At 40.7% G+C, this 20,925-nt stretch overlaps 3 non-coding genes across 3 annotated transcripts; 2 read left to right on the top strand and 1 right to left on the bottom strand.

The window, feature by feature from the left end:
* The first annotated feature begins 5,481 nt into the window (after positions 1–5,481).
* Positions 5,482–5,563, top strand: TRNAS-AGA (transfer RNA serine (anticodon AGA)). The gene has a single exon. It is a non-coding gene; the product is annotated as a tRNA-Ser (tRNA).
* A 602-nt stretch (positions 5,564–6,165) lies between these two features.
* On the top strand, positions 6,166–6,237 carry TRNAD-GUC (transfer RNA aspartic acid (anticodon GUC)). The gene has a single exon. It is a non-coding gene; the product is annotated as a tRNA-Asp (tRNA).
* Positions 6,238–8,261: 2,024 nt separating this feature from the next.
* On the bottom strand, positions 8,262–8,343 carry TRNAS-UGA (transfer RNA serine (anticodon UGA)). The gene has a single exon. It is a non-coding gene; the product is annotated as a tRNA-Ser (tRNA).
* Positions 8,344–20,925: the final 12,582 nt, after the last annotated feature.

Genomic DNA, 20,925 nt, shown 5'->3' with positions numbered 1-20,925 from the left:
ATTAAATAAAAATAAATCTAGCAAAAGATATGCAAGAAATCTACACTTAAAACTATAAAACGTTGCTGGTGGAAATTAAATGGAGGAAGTTGAGGAAAAATAACATATTTATGTCTTGTTAGACTCAATTTCATCAAGATGAAAACTATTTCCAAATTAATCAATAGGTTCAATGAATCCCAATCAAGTTCTGAGCCTGTATTTTTTAAAGTTTAGCAGTTTCAAAAATATATTTAAAAGGTAAAGCAACTTTAGAAAACAAGAAAAACTCTAGTTTACAGATTCAAAGAGAGAAAAAAATAGAGAAAATAAAAAGAAAATATTAAAGAAGATAGTAAAGTTGGAGGACTTATACAACATGTATATCATGACTTATTGCAAATACAATTAAGAGTTATTAATTATTTATAAATATTAACACTTTTTAAATTTAAATTTTATTTTTAATGGATACTAAACATTATCTTCACTGCTATGGTATCACCTTGGCCAGGCTGAACTACATTCCCCAGAATTTCTTTTTCTGTGTGTCTCTGGTTAGGATGGTCCCCAAGAGATATTCTTGCAGAAGATTTGAGAAAGAAAGCTAAGTAGCAGTCATTTTGTAACTCATGCTAACTCACCTGCTGACTTATCTTGTCACATGGCAGTATTTGTGCCTGCAACTAACTACCCCACCTTCCTGTGGGTTCTCCTTCAACCTCTGTAATTTCTGAACCGAATGTTTGTGTTTAGCTTCAAGCAAAGGACCCTGTCTTCTATAGAATACTACAACACCAAGGAGAGGCAACAAGAGCTGACACGGATTTCAGTTCATCCTGTGGGGCTCCCAGTTCATGCTTGTGGGTTCCAGCTTGTTCTATTATTCCTCACTTTACCTCCTTCTTCCTTTCTTGATAATCTGCCCCACAGTCTTTATAATGCTGAAGCTTGAAGTGCATCCCAGTGGTTCTGCTTCTTTTATTGAATCCTGACTGCTACATATCAATGACTCAACTAAATGATCAAAAACTTGAACAAACATTTTATAAAAGAAGATATTCATGTATCTAATAACCAATTTTTCATGGGCCTGTTGCAATTGTTGACTCTCACAGTGTTAATTATGAATAAAATTAGCTGCAATAAAGTGTATAGTCAAGAAAAGGATCATGGAGGACAAGGATCAGTAAACACAACTCAAAGGAAAGGATGATATCCCACCAGGATTTAAAATCAAATTGGTCATTTTTCAGACCAGTGCCAAAAGGACTCCTGTTTCTTCCCCATGGTAAAGTAATAGAAACCAGACTTACCCTATCACCTTAAACAACTGGAAAACTGTACAAAGTATATGTAACAACTTTTTTCAGACAGACAATAGGCAGTGACTAATTTTGATACCTGGGAAAAGGGAACAAATGAGAAAGAAATTGCCCTATTTACTGCCTATAATCAGATTAAGAGGAACATTTCATAATGATAAAGAGGTCAATACACCAAGAAGCCACAATAACCCTACATGTATGCACCTACAAATAGTGCTTCAAAGTATGTGTAGCGAAACCTGCTAAACTGCAAGGAGACATAGAAAAATTACTCAATTATAGTTGGAAATTATATTATTATTATTATTTTTTTTTTTTGAGACAGAGTCTTGCTCTGTTGCCTAGGCTGGAGTGCAGTGGTGCGATCTGGAGTGCAGTGGTGCGATCTCGGCTCACTGCAACCTCTGCCTCCCAGGTTCAAGTGATTCTCCTGCCTCAGTCTCCCAAGTAGCTGGGATTACAGGTGCCCACCACCATGCCCAGCTAATTTTTGTATTTTTAGTAGAGACGGGGTTTCGTTATGGTGGTCAGGCTGTTCTCAAATTCCTGACCTCAGGTGATCTACCCACCTCGGCCTCCCAAAGTGCTGGGATTACAGGTGTGAGCCACTGTGCCAGGCTGATAGTTGGAAATGTTAACATTTCTTTCTCAGTAATTGATAGAACAAATAGTCTGAAAATTCAGTACGAATACAGAAGATTTGAACCACATTACCACAAATTTGACCTCATTAACATGTATAGAACGCTCTTCTTAGCAATAACAGAAAATTTTCTTGTCAAGTGCTTATAGAATACTTACCAAGACAGACCTTATTTTGGGCTAAAAAATAAGTCACTGTAAGCTCAAAAGGACTCAAATTACAGAAAGTATATTTTCTGACCACAACAGAATTAAACCAGATATCAATTAACAGAAATTAAACAAAATAGCCTAAAACCAAATGATACATCACAAGGGAAATTTAAATTATTTTGAACTAAATAAAAATGAAAACAAAATATAAAAAAATACAGCTAAAGCTTTTCATAGAAAAAAAGCTTATATTATAGAAGAAAAAAGTGGCCAGGTACTAGGGCTCATGCCTGTAATCCCAGCACTTTGGGAGACTGAGGCAAGAGGATTGCTTGAGCCCAGGGATTTGAGACCAGCCTGGGCAACATGGCGAGACCCGTCTCTACCAGAAGAACAGGAAAGGAAGGAAGGAAGGAAGGAAGGAAGGGAGGGAGGGAGGGAGGGAGGGAGGGAGGGAGGAAGGAAGGAAGGAAGGAAGGAAGGAAGGAGAAGGAAGGAAGGAGAAGGAAGGAAGGAAGGAAAGAAGAGAGAGGAGAGAGAGAGAGAAAGAGAGAGGAAGGAAGGAAGGAAGGAGAAGGAAGGAAGGAAGGAAAGAAGAGAGAGGAGAGAGAGAGAAAGAGAGGAAGGAAGGAAGGGAGGGAGGGAGGGAGAAAGAGAAAGGAAAGAGAAAGAGAGAGAGGAAGGAAGGAAGGGAGGGAGGAAGGGAGGGAGAGAGGGAGGGAAGGAGGGAGAAGCCGGGCTAGGGGCTGGCGGGTGCCTGTAGTCCCCAGCTACTCAGCAGGCTGAGGTGGGAAGAATGCTTGAGCTGGGGAAGTGGAGGTTGCAGCAAGCAGAGATTATGCCACTACACCCCAGCTGTCCCCCAGCCTGGGGGACGGAGCCAGACCCTATTAAAAAAAAATAATTGTCTATCAATCATCTATAGTTTCACCTTAAGAAACTAGAAAAATAAGAGTAAATTAAATTCAAATTAAAAGTAAATGTAATTAAATTAAAAGTAAATGTAATTAAATTAAAAGTAAATGGAAGAGAACAAATATTAAAGAGCAAAAGGGAATGAAATAGAAAAACAATAGAGAAGATCAATGAAATCCAAAAACCAGTGCTTTGAAAAGATGAATAGTATCAATAAATCTCCAGTCAGACTGGTCAGAAAATAAATGCAGCAGGAAAGAAAGAGGGAACATTTACCCAGATTATACAAAAAATAAAAGAATATTTTGGATAATATGCCAATTAAATTGACAAATTAGATGAAATATATCAATTTCTCAAAAGATAGAAACTACTAAAGCCCACTCAAGAAATAATCTGAATCGTAATATAACTATTAAAAATATAATTTATAATTATAAAATTTATAATTTAAAACCTCTCAAAAAGAAAACTCCAGGCCTAGATGGCTTCATTGGTAGATTCTACCAAACCTTTAAAGAGGAAATAATATCATGTCTACATAAACTTTTCCAGAAACTGGAAAAGTAGAGAACACTTTCCTACTCAGTTTATGAATTGAATATTAGTTGACATCAAAACTTGGGGGGGATGAAGGGAAACAAAGAATATAACTGTATCTGTTTCCACTGAACTGTACACTTAAAAATGATAAAAATGGTAAATTAAACATATATATTTTACCTCAATAAAATAAGCTACTGTAAAAAATTAAAAATGAAATAGCCCTACCTCAGCAAAAACAAAGCAAACAAACCAAACACCAGATCACAGTTGGAGGGAAAAAAAAAAATTGCAAACCAATGTTCCTCATGGAAATAGGTGTAAATATTCTTAACAAGTATTAGCAAATTGAATCAGCAATTTTTAAAAAGGATGATATGCTGTGACCAAGTGGGATTTATCCTTTGAATGCTGAGGGGACTGTGCCTTTCTGTTCTTAAAGGTGCCATTTTCCATCTCTATAAGGAAAGAGTAATAGATACAGAGTAAGATACTTTGATTTCAATACTCAGTAGCCCTGTGAATTACAAACTTCTCTTATCTGAACATTTTTCTTATTGTAAAAGTGGGTGGCAGCACCTCATGGAACTGTTATGAGAGTTACATGAGGTCCTGAATATGAAGGCGTTTTCTAAAATGTGCAATTTAGAATAGTTAGATGGTATCATTTTTTTTTTACTGGTTCAATATCCATGCCACACCACTCCGTATTTCTTCAAACAGATAACAAGGTACTACAATCATCTTGTAGTCTTAAGGAAGTGTGGGAACACTTTAAGTAGAAATACAAATAAGTACTTATACTTTGCTTGAAAATTTGAAAGACAGAAGAGCTAAAAGAAGAAAACGATGAGGAGCTGTGATTCAACACCTCGGATAAATTAGTATTAACTTTTTTGTTTTTACACAACCAGGTTTTAAATGCATAAATATGCAATGGCATATTTTAGCCTGTTTTTCCACTTTTAATTTTCCAGTTACATAAATATTGCAGTACCTGTTTTTCTATTTTTAATTTTCCAATTACATAAATAATGCAGATTATTTTTATGACAAATGTAAAGAATACAAACGTAATCGAAATTGATATTTTAATCTCTCACATTCCATTTTGCTGTTTTATTAGATTGGTGAGTGTCCCTTCGGATGTTTTTAATGGACTTTAATTTGGGGGTTCATTCGATATAAATAGAACTATTTATGTTCGCTATTTTGTGTATTAAAGTTTACACACATTTTCCAAATAAAACGATAAGAATCTAATTCTTTAACAGCTGCATGGTACCCTATGACAGGAATGCATCACACCGTTCCCTTACTGGTTAGCATATTTATATGCTATATACAAACAATGCCACAGTGGACATCTTTGCATTGTAACCATTTAAATCATGTAAATCACCAGCTGTTTTCGCCCAGTTTCCACTTCGATCAAAGTGCTGATTTCACACAAGTTATGCAATCTTCCACTCTGTCTTCAATTACCTACGAGTGTCCAGGACTATCGAAAGACGGGCTGTTCAAAGGCAATGGATGAGTGGGGGCCATAAGTTAGAGTCTCACTCCACTTCGTAATTAGCAAAGTTTAGTTCCATCTGCAGAGACTCCACTGCCAGAGCTCAGATCACAGCCTACTTTCGGGCGCCGACGGGAGCTCGCTCACCGTTTACTAACGTGAAGTTTGTATTGTTTGCTTGGAACGCTGATGCTGCTCATCCTCACGCGGGAGGACTCTCATTCCAGTGCTCTTGTCCAGGTGGCACAGGAAGTTGGCTTTTTTTTTTTTTTTAAACCAAACTCTCGTTGTATCTGAAAGTTTACATTCAACTCACAAAGCCAATTTTCTTGTACCAATACGGTAGTTATCCTGATTTGCATTTTTTCATGTCTGTAACGTGAAAAAAAAACGTGGTGAGGCCGTGTAGTCGTGGCCGAGTGGTTAAGGCGATGGACTAGAAATCCACTGGGGTCTCCCCGCACAGGTTTGAATCCTGCCGACTACGCTCTAACAAGAGAAGATTTAGAAGAAGGAAATTTAAACCAACTCAGGTATTGCGAATTGAGTTTGGTACTTCCCCGATCCTGAAACCCCCACACAATAATGGAGGGTGGAAGTTATTGACTACTTACTATTTTCATTAAGATTATGGGTGCCTTAATTAGTAGATACCTAATCATTTTCCCTTTAGCGGAACCTTTGCACGGTTTTCTGGGACGCCTTGCGTTTCCCTGCCCTCCAAATCCTCTTGAAGCCTATACTTGTTACAAGTGTTGATAGTGCTTTCCTCTTCATGGAAATTTAGTCCTAGTCTGAGGTCCAAGTCTGTGGTCAGTTATCAGTTTCTGTGGAATCAGTGGTTCAACTGCTTTTGTCACCCGGTCTCGCTGGTTGCAAATGACTAGAAACACTGTCAGAGATATCGACACCATCACAATCCAAAAAGCAGGCTGTCCTGACAGACCCCGTCGTTTCGACTGAGGCGGCATATTAAAGTGTAAATTCGCCAAGTATAATCAATTTAGTACAATACAAACTTAGACTTAAAACAGTGGACGAGAGTACTTCAGTTTATGAGAGGTAGTCAAAAAAGATAGTCTCAGGTCTTCCTCGTTAGTATAGTGGTGAGTATCCCCGCCTGTCACGCGGGAGACCGGGGTTCGATTCCCCGACGGGGAGAAAAGTAGCTTTTTGCATCTTTTGCCCACTGATGGCCCCTACCTGGCTCTGAGGGCAGAGCTGTGGTGGGACCCACTTGCCATTCCTTCCTAACTGTCATTGGACCCTCTCGATTTTCCTCACTCCTAAAACCAGCTGCTCTGATCACAGAAACATTCCAGGCAATTCTGAAAACTCAAAGTCACAGTTAGTTTAAGGCCCTAAGGAGAATCTAGGTTTAAATGACACAAAATGTACTTATTAAAAGTTATCGAGAATACAGTTGTCTAGCATCTGCCTCTTATTTGCATGGTCAAAAAGCTCATGTAAATGTTCAAATCCTCCATCCTTCTAGACATGAAATCCTGGAATGAAGATATTGACATGGTCCAGCAGGGGGATTGTGTATGCTCCAGCTGCACTAGCTGACCTGGGCAACTCCAAATTATAGAATCCACAAGATGTCAATCAAACGTATGAGGGAAGATGACGAAGCGGCCACAGACTTTTGAGGAGATTCCCACGTTTCAGGAACACATGAGGAATGTCAACATTGCTACTTTCAACAATATCTGAAGCTTCAGGCAATGTGTTAGTGAATGTATGTCCGATTTAAAATAAAAATCGAGCTTCCTGAAAGGTGGGGGTGGGGGTGGGGACTTAAAAAGCCATAGCAATCAGGACAATGTGATACTTGCTCAGGGGGTGTAAATTGGCTCAACCACTTGCGAGAATGACTTAGCATTATATATTAAAGCTTGAATGTATACATGTACTGTGACTCTGCAATTCCACTCGTAAGTATATCTCTCCAACAAAAATATTTATTTATATTCACTGAAATACATGTACAAGTATATTCATGGCAGCACTAGTTGTAATGGCCAAACTGGAAATAATCCAAATGTCTCTGTGAAAGTGTTGGACTTTAAGAAGCGCCTTGACATCAGGGGCTGATTTCAAAGAGTGGAGAAAGTGGAAAGTTACTTGTCAGAACAAGAGCAAGGGCATTTAGGGGTTGCTAAGACAGAGGAAACTCAGAATAAAATTGGCCAAGAGGGGTGAGAACATTCCTGTATTTGGCACCCTGCTAGCTTCTCTTTTGTTCCATTCCTTCCATCTCCTGGCCTTTCTCCTCTCTTCCGTTTTCTTGTTTTTCCGTATCTTTTCTTCTCCTCCCTAGACCTTTTCTTCCCAACTTTCTTCTGTATGAGAACCAAAGTACTGAGTGTCTGAAGTTACACCTTGTTTCCTGAATGTACTGTAAAGCCCAGATAAGTGTTCTTGGCCTTTGAATGTGCTGGAGAAGATAGGAAGAATAGACTGGGGCCAGAGAACTTCACCTGGAATTTTTCTAAACTGTAAGATGAAGGCATTTAACAAAATCAATAGAATAAAAATAATAAGGGCTTGGCAGTCAGAGGTTAGCTTTAACATCCACTTCCTGTGGTTTAATAAACCTTTCCCATTCTTGGGCTCTCGAATTTTCAGGCCGAGAAGATACAATGTGTGTGGTACTGTCTACAAACCAACCATTTATATTGAAGTTACAATCACAGTCGTTGTTATTATTGCTGCAAAACAGGTAATGCCTTATTGCTGTTGAATGACAGACAGTCCCTAAACTTGGGGTAACAAAACACTGAATACACAATAGGCAAAATCTTCATACCCCAGACAAGCAACTTAGACTTATCTACAGAGAAAACTCCATGGAGTCTGACTTCAATTCTCAGAGTTTGTAGGTGAGGAAAAGAGAATTGCCTTCCTCAAATTAGGATTAACGTTAGGTGGATTAACGTTAGGTGGTGTTTACACAATAGATTCTCTCTTACTGGAGACACAGTTGTCTCTGGTGTTGGAGGAGGAGGTTAATGGACTCAAAGAGGCAAACTATAAGGCAGGGTTACCTACAATTATGACAGATAGAACGCAGAGCACAAGGCAGGGTTACCAAAGGAGATGACACAACTGTAATCCAGGAGACTCAGTTGCCTTTGGGGTGCAATTAGAAAGAAACTATTTGGGAGAAGTCAGGCTAAAACCGTAGCCGGCAGGATTCGAACCTGCGCGGGGAAACCCCAATGGATTTCAAGTCCATCGCCTTAACCACTCGGCCACGACTACACAGCCATATGGGGTTCTTGGTTACAGCTTTTGAAGATGTGAGTAGTGTGCCATTCTTGGGTAGTATAGTAAGTAGATACTACGGTAAAAGATGTTTTGGTGCCTGGTTACTAAGTCTAGTAACAAATAATTTTCTAGGTGCATTAAGAGCTTCCAGCTTTTAGATGAAATAAGTCATCCATAGTGAATTGGAATTCAGTTGAGAAATGTGGAGTTCAAAGGAGCATTCTAAGACAAGAGATTTGGATTTTCTCTCCCCCTAGAACCCCACTTGCTAGTCATGGTTGAGGCACCTGTTCACAGGTATTTGTGAGATACTAGCAGAAAGGGAGTTTGGAGCTGAGGGTCTGATCCTAGTAGCTTCACACCCTCAAATGACAATGGCACAGGAAACCTGCTAGAAGAAATTTGAAGGAATTATGACCTTGGAGTCATTTGCTTTTGCTTTCAGTATTGAATACTAAGCCAGAAGTATCTTCAACAGCTTTGAACTGCTTTGTCCTTTCTCTGGCTTAAAGAATTCGTTGAAACCCAATTTGAGCAGGGGTGCAGGATGAGAAGGGGCAGGGAGGACCTAGCCTTCGTGGACTCTCTGAAGAAAAAGTTGATGGGAAGGTCTCCATCCTCTCAGGAAAAGTTAACTCCTTTTCACCTTCCCCAGGGAGGGAAGTAGGCAGTCCCAGGAGCCAGGGGAATATGGAGAACCTTAGATAACATGTTTTCCAAAATTTTCCAGCTTGAGAACATTCTTTGTCCCTCCTAATGCAAAAGAGCTTGTGAATGCCACACTAAATCTAGCTATATTAATACCTTTTTTCCCCCTAGGATTAAAGACTGTTGGTTCAGGGAAACACTACAGAACCAGGCTTTTATTGTTTATTCTTTAATGGGGAATCTCAGGGATTACAGCTTTGAGTTCTGGGAATTGAAGTGCTTGACCAAAGTACCACCAAGTAGATTCAGACAGACTTTCAGATACAAATGGGAGAATTCCTTTACATTTGAGACCCTCAAATTCTCTTGCAGATACAGTTCTCCCACACTCGTTTTCATTTAGGGCAGACAAAAAGACAGTTGCTCCTGAAGTGAATTGCACTATGTTGCTCAGAAAGATATGTTGATATCCTAACCTGTGGTACTTGTGAGTGTGACCTATTTGAAAACAGTCTTCGCTGATTTAATCAAGTTAAGAGGAGGTCACGCTGGATTCAGGTAGGCTCTAAATCCAGTAATCCAGTGACTATTGTCCTTATAGGAAATGGGAAATTTAGAGACACAGTCACCAGGACAAAAGCCATGTTGAGAGGGAGGCAGAGTGGAGTATGCAATTACAAACCAAGAATGCCAAGGATTTTCTTCAATCATTAGGAGCAAGGAAAGAGGTCTCAGATTGTCCCTCAGAGCACCTAGAAAACAACCAACCCGGCCAAAATCTTGATTTTAGATTTCTGACTTCTAGAGCTGTGAGAGAATAAATCTGTCTTTTTAAGTTACCCAGTTTATGGTTGTTTGGGCAGTCTTAGGAAACTAATCAGCTCCCTTACCCATGTTCTTGGAACAAGATCCTTTCTGTTGCTGCCCTAGCACTTCTCCGTTCCACCAGGAAGCTCGTGCAAATGGTGACTCACTTTTTTTTTTTTTTCTCTTGAGATGGAGTCTAGCTCTGTTGCCAGGCTTGGAGTGCAGTGGCGGGACCTCGGCTCACTGCAACCTCCAACTCCCTGGTTCTAGCGATTCTCCTGTCTCAGCCTCTTGAGTAGCTGGGATTACAGGTATGTGCCACCATGTCCAGCTATTTTTTTTTTTCCTGTATTTTTAGTAGAGACGGGGTTTCACCACGTTGGACAGGTGATCTTGAACTCCTGGCCTCGTGATCTGCCCGCCTCGGCCTCCCAAAGTGCTGGGATTACAGGCGTTAGCCACCGCACCTGGCTAACTCACTTCATTTTGAAGAAAACTCAACTTAGCGAAACAATCCAAACTAAAAGAAATCATTTATGTTCAAAGACACTTATGATATTTTGTTATAATAATGAAATAATTAAAATAACAAACATTTCCAACAATGGGAGGGAAGATGATTATGTAATATAGGTTATATCTACCTGGAAAAATACTACCAATAAAAACGATATTTTGCAGCTCTTACTAGTGGATAGCAGAAATAAATAAATAAACTAACAGTATTTTTGAAAAGATTGTGATAGTTCAGGCGAGAAGCATGTGATATAATGTTAAGTGAAAAGAGGAGAATTTTAAAAATGCATATACTGTATAACCTCACGTAACATTTTTGCATTATACATATTTGGGAGATGTGGCAGAATACACCAATACATTACTAGTTGTGTCTGGGTTGTAGGATCATAGGGTTTTTTTTTTTCTTTGTTTTTCTATGCTGTGAAGCAAACATCATTATTTAGGTTTAAAAACGAAGGGCAGAAATAGCATTTTATTGCTGGAACAGGGAAAAAGTCGTCCCTAGATACAAGAACTTTGATGTTACTCAGTAGTCAAACATTTGGCTCAAGTGGTCACATTGTTCAAGGGGACTTCTGGTTAAAATGGTAGTGAAACCCAGGGCTTTATTTTTGCTTTCTTAAGATGCCCACAAGTTGGCAATAAAAGCAATTCAAAAAATGTGTAAAGCTACAGTGATGAAGAGAGCATGAGAGCAAATAACGGATAGTACAAAACATTGTTTGCTTCCCAAATTAAAGTAGCTTGATGCAAGGGAAATTTACGAGTTTTTTTTTGGTTTTTTTTTTTTTTTTTTTTTTTGAGATGGAGTTTCGCTCTTGTTGCGCAGGCTGGAGTGCAATGGCGTGATCTCGGCTCACCGCAACCTCTGCCTCCCGAGTTCTAGCTATTCTCTCGCCTCAGCCTCCCGAGTAGCTGGGATTACAGGCATGCACCACCATGCCCGGCTAATTTTTTGTAATTTTAGTAGAGACGGGGTTTCTCCATGTTGGTTTGGCTGGTCTCAAACTCCCGACCTCAGGTGATCCGCCCGCCTCGGCCTGAGATTTATGTCTTACTCATGTAACAGTCGATTGCAGATTTTTGTGTCAGCAAAGAAAGAGGAACCTGTTTTTTTTTCCTTGTGGTGATTCAAGGTTCCAGGCCCCTTCCATCTTATGAATCTATTATCCCCTAAAGCTTGGGAAAGTGCACACTTCTTAAAGGTCTGGAGAAAAACATGCTACTTGCATTCATGATTTATTGATTATAACTAATCATATGGCCTCACTGAGGTGTAAGGAGTCTTGGTAAGTACAGACTTTGGCTGAGTAGCTTAGTCCCACAGACAACACTGTACTATGGAGGAGGAAACAGGAATTTAGGTGGATACCACAGTTATCAACAAAATTTGGGAGACAGAAGGGAGTTGGATAAATAGTAATTGAATTAGAGTGGATAAAGCTGAAACCTGTTTGCAAGGTGGGAAGCCAACAATAATAAAGTTGATATCACAGTTTCTTGGAAAGGCTTAAGAGTTGGAAGAACCTGCCGGATACGATGGCTCACGCCTGTAATCCCAGCCCTTTGGGAGGCCGAGGCAGGTGGATCACGAGGTCAGGAGTTTGAGACCAGCCTGACCAACATGGTGAAACCCCGTCTCTACTAAAAATACAAAAATTAGCCTGGCGTGGTGACACGTGCCTGTGATCCCGGCTACTTGGGAGGCTGAGGCACAAGAATTGCTTCAACCCAGGAGGTGGAGGTTGCAGTGAGCTGAGATCGTGCCATTGCACTCCAGCCTGGGCGACAGAGCAAAACTCCATCTCTAAAACAAACAAACAAGAAAAGAGTTGTTAGAATCATGTAACCTTAGGCTCATTAGTCTGTACTGCCCCTCCTTCACAGAGGGTTTACTTTGGGAAAAAAAAGCTCCAGAGATGCTCTTGACTTAAGGATACCAGGTATAATTGAAATTGGGAGTGAAGCGCATATTGAAAATTGGGAGATGGAATGAAAGTCTCTATAGGACACTTGAAGCTCCCTTTCTGTTTCAGAAAGTATGGACAGCTAAGCTTTCTCTACCTCTAGCCCTAAACATGCAGAAGACTGAAAGACTCTGCTCCCCAAAAAAATTGACCATTATTAAGAAAACTGACCCATAGATATGGACATATCAAGGGTCTGGATTGAAATGGCCTATCATACACAATCGTTCTAGAATGAGGCCTATTTGTTTTACCATACCCATAGTACCAATTAGGTTTTGGGGTCTACCTCCTAAATATGACTGAACTGCTATGTGCCACCAGAAATTGGAGAAAACACAGGTACCAAGGCAAACAAATGAACGAAAGAGAGCCTGGTAGAAATAGAGATAAATAGGTAACAGAGGCAAAAACAAAAACAAACCTCACAAAACAAAAACCTATCATTATTATTCTCAGGGAAATAAGAAAGCATTCTGTATATATGAGAATAATAAGATAATATTCTATTATTATTATTATCGTTTCAAGACAGGGTCTCACTCTGTGGCCCAGGCTGGAGTGCAGTGGTGCTATCATAGTTCACTAAGATGCTATTACTTTTTAAAAAGCATTAAGGGGAACAAGAACCCTTGAAAATAACAAATATGGGCATGGGGCGGGAGTATCTCAGCCAAGAAAATTATGTATGTGTTAGGGAAGCTCTGAGAGTATGGTTGTGGAAGTGCGCCACTATGGTTTGAATCCACAGGGTATACTGATCACCCTGCCCATGCTGAAGGTATTAAAATGCAAATTGAAGGTGAAGGTGTAAAATCTCAATTCATTAAAAACAAAAATTTCCAGAAGGTGTCTGACCAGAAAGGAACCCCCAAGTTGCTGCAGGCAGAAGCTGAGACCGCTAAGTTATTTTCAAGACTGTCAGTAACCTTTTTCTCATGTTTCCATCATTCCCCTCCTTGGCAATCTCCACGAAGATGACAACTGAATCTTTATCTCCAGGCCCGACTTCTCTCCTGAGTCTTCCTAGTGGACAGGTCCACTTGAATGTACTACAGTTACATCAAAGGGCAACATCTAAAGGAGCAGAAGAAATGTGCTTTTCCCTTTGGCCACCATTCTAATTTTTAAAAAATATTTCCTTTTAATCCTCAATAAATATCTCCAAGGAATAATATTTAAAAAAAAAAAAAAGGAAAATAAGCCTGGGCAACATGGCAAAACCCCATATTCACGAAAAATACAAAAAAATATTAGCCAGGTGTGGTGGCGCACACCTGTAGTCCCAGCTACTTGAGGGGCTGAAGCAGGAGGCTTACTTGAGACTGGGAGGCTTAGGCTGCAGTAAGCTGAGATCACTCCAGCCTGGGTGACAAAGTGAGACCCTATCTCAAAAGATAAAAGAAAATAACAAATATGACAGAAAAAATTTTAACAGAAGGGTTAGAAGACAAAGTTGAGAACATTTCCCATAAAAAGGGACAAAAAAGAAAAATGGAAAAATAGAATAAAAGATAAGAAAATTAGAAGACAAATCTAGAAGTTTCGACAACATGTGATTGAAAGTTTCGTGGAAGACAACAAAGAAAATAGAGAGGGAAAACTATTAATGAATGCAATAAAATATTCTTTTCTCTCTCTCTTTTTTTTTTTTTTTGAGATGGAGTTTTGCTCTTGTTGCCCAGGCTGAAGTGCAATAGTGCGATCATGGCTCACTGCAACCTCCACCTCCCAGTTTCAAGCGATTCTTGTGCCTCATCCTCCCAAGTAGCTGGGATTACAGGCATGCACCACCACGCCCAGCTAATTTTGTATTTGTAGTAGAGACGGAGTTTCTCCATGTTGGTCAGCCTGGTCTCGAACTCCTGACCTCAGGTGATCTGCCCACCTCGGCCTCCCAAAATGCTGGGATTACAGGCATAAGCCAGCACCCCCGGCCGTTTAAATTTTCTAAACCTAAAAAGGATCCAAAGGATCCACCTACTGCCCAGCACAATGAACCAAAACAAACAAACAAAAACAAAAACATGACAAAAAACAAGAATTATCCAGAGTGTCTATTTTAGAATGGCATTTAAATTCATCACCACACTGATAACAAGAAGACAACAGAGTAATGCTCACAGAATTCTAAGATAAAATTGTTTTCACACTAGAAATCCCTACCTGACCAAACTAAAATCATTTATGAAGTTTGAATAAATATATTTTCAGAAATGCATCATATTTTTTAGGTCATAAGCAGGAAACAGAGACCTCATGAGGACTCAAACTCCAGTGTCTTTCATGCAGGGAACTGGTTACAGAGGTGGTGGAAGATCAAAGAAGCCAACTGGGATGAGAGGTAGAAATCTGAACCCAAGAGGTGGGATCTCCCTCTGGAGCAGGCAGGTCTGGCAGGATCTGGAGCCATGGAGGAGACACAACTGCTGCCAGAAATGCTGCAAGTAACAGGGAAGGAAAGCAAGAAATATCCTGACTTTCTTCTTCTCTCTACCTCTCAATATTCCTTCATTGTCTTCTATTGGCTGAATTCAGGCAGAAGTCAGCGGCCATCAGTGGAAATGCAGTGGCAGGGGCCAGCCACTGGCACTACAGAGATGACCAAGGGAGTGGCTAGAAATGCATCTGAGCTCAAACAGGCTTAAGATTGCCAAATGCAAAATCTCAAAAAATTTCTCTTTTCTCAGAAAGCTGTTGGAGGATCTTCTCCAAAAATAGGGAGTAAACCAAGAGATTTGTGACTTAACAAAAAAACCATTCAATACAAGTGAGCGGTAAAGGGGCTGGCTCTTCCGCAGATGGAGAAGCATCAGCATGATCGCTATAAAGCAGACCTACAGATTAACCAGTTCAGATTGGACAAGTTTAAAAAAAAAAGGAACTGAAAAATGACCAAATTCAGAAGTATTTTGCAGCACTGGAAGAGAGTTGGGGGACAAATTAGTATTAGAAACACAGAAAGGAGGCAAACAAAAGAGGCAGTATTCAAATCAGGAAAAACAAGAGAATGTAGTTATAGTATACAAGTGATCCTGCGGTGAACAATATTTCCATGGACATAATAAGGAAAACACTTAACATTATTTAGCCACAATACTATGATACAAATACATTGAAAGATGAGGGTAGATAAGTGTATTTGTGTTTTAGGCTATATCTTTTCTTTCAGTGTGGGAAGTCTTTAGATATCTGTATCAATCAGGACATGAGCAGGAAGTAGAATGTTTACTTGAACTAGAAAAGTTGAGGATAATTTATTTAAATTATTATTTACAAATAAATGGGCAGCATAGATTACTGGAGCTACTAATCCGCACTACCCTTGAGCTTGATGGGCATAAGATGGAGCCTGGGACCTGCAGCTCTTTGGAGAGGGCTGTGTAGAGAGGTTTCCAGGCAGATGTTGGGACATTTCCTGGGGGATTCAGACTGCAGCCAACAGAACCAGAGAATAAATATAGCAGCTTCACTCTTCACTCTCCCCCTGGATCTCTTGTAGGTATTCTCTTGGCCAAACTCAAGCAGGAGTCAGAGGATAAAGAAGCCCATTGAAAATATCCATACTGATCAGCGCCAGGGCAGACAACAAGATGCAGAATGGGGCCAGGGGACCTGGATGATATGCAGCACGAGGTCTAAAATTGAGGAACCAAGAAATTGCAGGGCAGCCAGGTGCAGTGGCTCATGCCTGTAATCCCAGCACTTTAGGAGGCTGAGGTGGGTGAATCACCTAAGGTCAGGAGTTTGAGACCAGCCTGGCCAACATGGTGAAACCCCATCTCTACCAAAAATACAAAATTATCCGGGAGTGGTGGTGCGCGCCTGTAATCCCAGCTACTCCATAGGCTGAGGCAGGAGAAAGGCCTAGAATCCAGGAGGCAGAGGTTGCAGTGAGCCGAGATCGTACCAGCCTGGGTAACAGAGTGACACTCTGTCTCAAAAAAGAGAGAATGAGAGAAAGAAAGGAAAGGAAAGGAAGAAAGGAAAGAAATAGAGGAAAGAAAGAAAAGGAAAGGAAAGAAAGAAAGAGAAAGAGAGAAAGGAAGGAAGGAAGGATGGAAGGATGGAAGGAAGGAAGGGCAACAATAACAACCGCAATCAGTTGTGCTTATGAAGTGTCAGGCACTGTTCAAAGTTCTCACTGAATTCTCTGAATAACCCGTAAGTGTTCTTCTTATTCCAGTTTTACAGTTGAGGAAACTAAAACACAGAGACATTAAGCTCCCTTCCCAAGGTCATAGAACTAGGAGTGAAAACCAACTGGACAGTTGCCACTAGGAAACCTAAATTCAGTTTAGAGAGAGTTTGGAACAGGAAAATGCTGTGCTTCTTTGTTTTTCTTATGATTTTATTTATATGAAAGATCCAGAATAGGTCAATCCATTGAGACAGCACGCAGACTGGGGTGGTTGCCAGGGGTTGTGAGGGAGGGAGGAAAGGGGAGAAACTGCTTAATGAGTAAGGGGTTTTACCCTGGAAGGATAGAAATGTTTTGGAACTAGATGAAGGTGCTGGTTACACAACACTGTGAATGTCGCGAAGGATATTGAATTGTTCACTTTAAAATGATTAATGGTGAAAAAACAAATAAACAAAAAAAGACTGTGTTCCTTAGCACGCCTGAACAAATGCAGTGTTAATCCACTGAGTACAAGTACTGAGGCATCAGCCTAAATCAGTGGTTCCCAATCAGAGGTGATTTTGCTTCCCAGAGGACATCTGACAGTGTCTAGAGACATTTTTGATTGTCATAACAAGAGATGGGGAGTATACCACTGAGATCTAGTACGTAGGGGCCAGGGATGCTACTGAACTTCGTACAATGCACAGGACAGCCCCCACCACAAAGAATGACCTGGTCTAACATGCCAGTAGTGCCAAGGTTAGAAAACCCTGGACTAGACGATCAAGGACTGAGGGTAGGAGGGGAATAAGGGCCCTGAGGTATAAACCGACTAAAAGAGTTCCTTCTATCACCCAGGAAAGAGGTTGAGAGTGGAAAGGCAGGAGACTGTCCCTCCCTTTCTCTTTCAGAATAGTCCTGAAAATCAGTGCAACCTCGGACATCCACGGTTAAAGTCAGACCCTGTTTTGGAAATGGCTTGGAAGGGCGGCTTTCTGTTCCTTCTCAAGCCCACAAAGTTGCTCTTCTTTCTTTGCTCAGACGCTTTCCTTCTGCAGACTGCCTTTCCTGACAAGAACAGACTCAGATAGTCTGTAGAGTGGTCCCGCCCCGAAGCTGCAAAATAGTGTGCAAAGCTGTCATGAGGTTTCCACTGCACAGTTCCAATGTTCCATTTGCTCTGGCGACAGATCTTTCGGTGACCTTCGAAGGCGGCTTCGAGATTGACGATGTATAAGAATCTGCGGCCGGAAAGCGCAGCATGTTGCCCAAGACAGTCCACAGACATCGCAGTTGCCTGGAAGTCACGAAACTACCACCACGTTCTCGCTGCTCCATCGCGCCGCCATCTCCCGCTCTCGGCCGCTGCGGCCCCAGGACGGCGCCCTCCCACCCACCAGACCCAGGTCTCCTGGCCCCCTGAGCCCTACACAGCCCGTGAGTCAGCCCTGACATGCCCAGTCCCCTGCTTCTTTGTGTTTTTATAGAAAAAACAAAACAAAACAAAACAAAAAACTTGCCAATCCATTTGGGTTATAAAACAATGTATTGTGCACATTTACTATAATGATAATAATTATATAAGAAATAATTTGAGAGAATGGTGTCCAAAATCAGCTATAGTCATGAGGGTTGCACCTGGAAGAGACTGCCTCTCTGATGTTCAAAGTTTGAGAATTAGTCCTTAATAAATAAATGTATATAGTGCAATTTTGAAGTGTATACTTTCCTTTTGTGAACAGGATAGAATCCGCACTAAACAGAAACCAATACAATTCTCTGTAACAAATTATCTCAGTAGAGGTCCAATTACCCGGTGATAAATATGCACCTGTTCCTCTCCACTGTCTGACCTACTTATGTCTGCATCAAGTATCCCCAAACTGCTCTGTCAGGAATATACACCCCAAAAGCCCTCTGAGAACTGGTTTAACTAGTATTTTGGCTTGTTATGGGTGCACCTGTGACCTAAGTTACAAGACCAATATTAATGAAATGTTCATGTACAATTAAAAGACAATTTTACTTCAGTAGTATGATGCTTAATTTCTGCTTATAGAATTCATTTTTTATTAGTTAAAAATTATGCTAGATGACATACAGAGGAATATCAAATGCAGAGGATTCTTAGCCTGAGATTCATGGACCTCAAGTGTTTCATGAACACCTTGAGATCGTTTTCAAAATGGTGTATGTGTGTATCTAGGGGCATCTTTCTGGGAAAGGGGTTTCCTAGATTTTATTCAATATGATCTGGAGTCCAGAGCAAAAAAATATTGTACAAATCTTGGCTCTACTGACTTTGACATTGGGAATTTGAGGGAGAGGAACTTTCCATCAGCATTTTGTTTTTTGGGAAATAAATAAAATGACTATGAGCAAACATGAAGACCAATTCCCAAAGACTGGTACCAGTAGCTCCTGGTGTGGAACCAACTTCAGCATGGCAGGGAACAAAATAATGTTCAGTTATACTGAGGGCAAAAGGACAATGGGAATCTCCTAAGTTCCCCAAAGTCACTTCTGCCACTCCCTGATGTTTACGGTTCAAAGCAGATACTTGTGATCCCAAAACAAACAACCTTGAAGCCCTGGCCCAATCCATGGTCTCAGTCTATCCTTCAACTTTTTCTCAGCCCTTCTTTTACTTCCACTACGGTATTGCCGCCCAGACAACCAGTCCACAGACTACGCCCCTATCTTGTATCTCATAGTAGGTGAAAAGGTTTGGGCCAACACTGTCTTCTAAATACCATCTTCAATCCCTGCCTAAACTCAAATATCCAGCTTATTTGAGCTTCTCAGTTTATCTAGGCTGTTAGCTTCCAGTCACCTGCAGTTTTCCCTAACTTTCTCTGTGTGAGTGTTAGTTTATTCACAGTTTTTAGCCAATATCCCATCACTACAAACTGAAATCTCCACAGGCAGGGCCAGTGCTTAGTGTACTGCTCAATTCTGTGTCCACAGCACTAAGGGCAGCAGTGGGCATGGCACAAAAATTTGTCCTTCCTATTTCCAAGTCTGTATACTCTCAGGTCAGTTGCATGCTGTGCAAGCTGTGTCACTAGGTCTGATAATGTGGCTCATTAAGCAAAAAGAGGAGATAATTGTACCGATGCACATTGCAAGCCAGAGTTCTGAATTCGTTTTGAAGAAATAACTTCATTTGTTCACATTTTTGTTCTTATTCCCATGATCAATAGTTTCCATTTAATTGGGAAGATAGAAAGGAGTTCCCATATATCCTCACACTCAGTTTCCCTTATTATTAAAATCTTACATTGGTATGGTACATTTGTTACAAATAATTAACAAATATGTATACATTATTATTAACTAAAATGAATATGCTAGATTTCCTTCATTTTTACCTAATTTCCTTTCTCTGTTCCAGGATCCTATTCAGAATTCCATGTTATTTTTAGTCATCATGACTCCCTAAGCTCTATTGGCTGTGGCAGTTCTTAGACTTTCCTTGATTTTGATGATCTTGACAGTTTTTGAAGAGTATTGATCAGGTATTTTGTAGAATGTCCTTCAACTAGGATTTGTCTGATATTTTTCTCATTATTAGATTGGAGTTAGGGGTTCAAAGGAGCAAGACCTCAGAAGTAAAGTGGGAGTTTTTTGTTTGTTTGTTTTGAGACAGGGTTTCCCTCTGTCATGCAGGCTGGAATACAGTGGCACCATCTCGGCTCTCTGCAACCTCCGCCTCCTGGGTTCAAGCGATTCTCCTGCCTGGGCCTCCTGAGTAGCTGGGACCACAGGCATCTGCCACCATGCCTGGCTAATTTTTTTTTTTTTTTTTTTTTTTTTTTTTGAGACGGAGTTTTGCTCTTGTTGCCGAGTGCAATGGCGTGATCTCAGCTCGCCGCAACCTCTGCCTCCCAGGTTCAAGCAATTCTCCTGCCTCAGCCTCCCGAGTAGCTGGGATTACAGGCATGCACCACCACACCCAGCTAATTTTGTATGTTTAGTAGAGACGAAGTTACTCCATGTTGAGGCTGGTCTCGAATTCCTGACCTCAGGTGATCCGCCCGCCTCGGCCTCCCAAAGTGCTGGGATTACAGGTGTGATCCACCACACCCGGCCTAATTTTTGCATTTTTCTTAGAGACAGGGTTTCGCCATGTTGGCCAGCTTGGTCTCGAATTCCTGGCCTCAAGTGATCCACCTGCCTCGGCCTCCCAAAGTGCTGGGATTACAGGCATAAACCACCATGCTTGGCCTAAAGTGCCATTTTTATCACATTATATCAAGACTATATACTATCAACATGGCTTATCACTGCTGGTGTAGTGGTTTTGGGATTCATTCACTGCTTACTTTCCCACCCTTTTTCATACTGTATTCTGTAGAGCAATCACTATGCAGAGCCCACAATGAAGGGGTGGAGTTATTTGGAATTCTGCTCAGGAGATTCCCTGAAAAACTGAGATTTGTTGCACGTCAGGGAAGCTGTAGGGATTGGTTTAAATCTTCTATTTATTGTTGCTCAAATTGTTTCAGC

This window comes from Macaca nemestrina, chromosome 5 (assembly GCF_043159975.1).
Source record: "Macaca nemestrina isolate mMacNem1 chromosome 5, mMacNem.hap1, whole genome shotgun sequence".
In the NCBI taxonomy this organism is placed as follows: Eukaryota; Metazoa; Chordata; class Mammalia; order Primates; family Cercopithecidae; genus Macaca; species Macaca nemestrina.
Note: the sequence above shows the minus strand (reverse complement) of the source record. Positions and strands in the feature narration are given on the sequence as shown.